Here is a 2,012-nt window from a genome sequence, read left to right on the forward strand (position 1 = left end):
GCGATTCACTTGTGACAGGAGGAGGACTGGAGACGGGGTCGCATCGCACTGGCATTTCAGACTCGTACACACATGTCAAACCACGTGACTTCCATTGGAAAAGCATTGAGAATGAGGCGGCCATGAAACACAGACAGAACAGATCATGTCAGTCCAGCATGTGTGTACGAGGCCAGAGCAGCATTGTAGCCTGCCCCGCGCGCAGGCAGTAGACTAGAGAACAGTGAACGGTGAGAGACTTGCGTGCCTTGCTACCGCTGGTTTCCCTCTGGTTTGCGCACCAAACGAGCTACTAACCACCAGTTAACTTGCCAAGTTGCCATATGCTTAAATATTTTATAAAATCAATCGGATTATCACAGCTGAAGAAGCGTCAGGTTTTCGTCATGTTGCACCGAGAGTCTCGTTACCCCAGCTGGCTGCGATGAATAAAACCTAATTATTAATCAACGTCACCAAACGATCCAGTGATATATAACTTATAGCTACACGTAAAGCAACTTCACTTCAGAGGAAGGGGGAGGGAGGGAGGGAGATGCAGCAGCTATTCGTGTTTACTCACCAGTCACCACCACCACTGTATGGAATCCATTAGAATGATTGGAAATGGAAGTTATGGAACATTAATAGCCTCTTCTAACGTGAGTTACATACATCCTTTATTTCGATAAATCCGTTGATCTCCGTTCTCACTTTCACACTGAAACACGGCGCCGCTGTGCTGCCATTTAGTGCTGCTTTTTTTTCTCTCTTTTTTTTTGTCGGGCTTTTGTCGGGCTTCGGGCTTAACATTATGGCAATTTTTAGGGTAGGGCCGAGCCTCGGCCCCACCCAGTTAGGGTAGGGTCGGGCCGGGCCATAATTTTTGGGCCCGTTGAGAACTTTAAAAGGAACTGGTTGGAATAACGTGTTCCTTCCACGCGCTACGTCCAACCAGGGAAACCCCCCGTCAGGTGTAAAGGAGCAACGTGGACACTCAGGCAAGAAGGAAGCATGAGTTCAAGTCTGTTGCTCTCCCCATGTCCCCCATGGGGACTAGGTTGGTGGAGGGTGTGTAGAGCCCAGGATCACATTAGATAATTGACACAGGGGTGAAAAATGGGTTACAAAATCGTGGGATAAAAATTAAATGAATAGAATCTGTTTTGTTTATAGTGCCTTTTGGCACCGGGCTGCGGTGGCTCAGGGGTAGAGTGGCTGGATGGTAACCGCATTGGTCCCAGTTCGAACCCGGGCTCCCCCAGAGTTGGTGTCGAAGTGTCCTTGAGCAAGACACTGAACCCCTAATTGCTCCCGATGTGCAGGTTGGTGCCTTGCCATCGGTGTATGAATGTGTGTGTGTAAATGTAATGCACAATCTATGTTATGTAAAGTGCCTATCACACCATCTTATCTGTAGGACTAAAGAAGGTTGTTGACATGTAGGAACAGACTGTATAGGATGAAAAAATTATTTATCTATGCATTTTCTGTCCACACCCTCTGTATTCATGTAAATGCTTAAAAAGGACCACTCCACCACTTTTCAACCTATCTTCACAATAGGTCCTCACTAATAATCATGAAAAAATGGCACGTTTTTTTTGTACTCAGTCTGTCTCATAGGACGGCTGTGGGCAGTTTAGAAACCGTCTTCCAGTGACATCATCATTAGATTTATTTTTAAACAAGATATTTCGATTTTCATTATCGTGAGAACAATGGCTTCAATTTTTGCATTGCAACTTTTCAGGACTAGAAAGCCTGCAGTTTTTATTAGCTTGTATTCCCCATCGATGATGTCACTGGAAGACGGTTTCTGAACTGCCCACAGCCCTCCTATAAGAAAATAATTGCACCATTTTTCATGATTATTAGTGAGGACCTATTATATGAAGATAGGTTGAAAAGTGGTGAAGTGGTCCTTTAAGAGTTGGTCAGTTGGGCGGTTATTCCTGTTTGTGCACGTTGGCCACTCTGGCTTATAGCCTTATAACCTGTGCTGCTGTGCTGTCGTTGTGAAATAAACCATC

Source organism: Protomyctophum parallelum (genome assembly GCF_964188405.1).
Source record: "Protomyctophum parallelum genome assembly, chromosome: 3".
Lineage (NCBI taxonomy): Eukaryota > Metazoa > Chordata > Actinopteri > Myctophiformes > Myctophidae > Protomyctophum > Protomyctophum parallelum.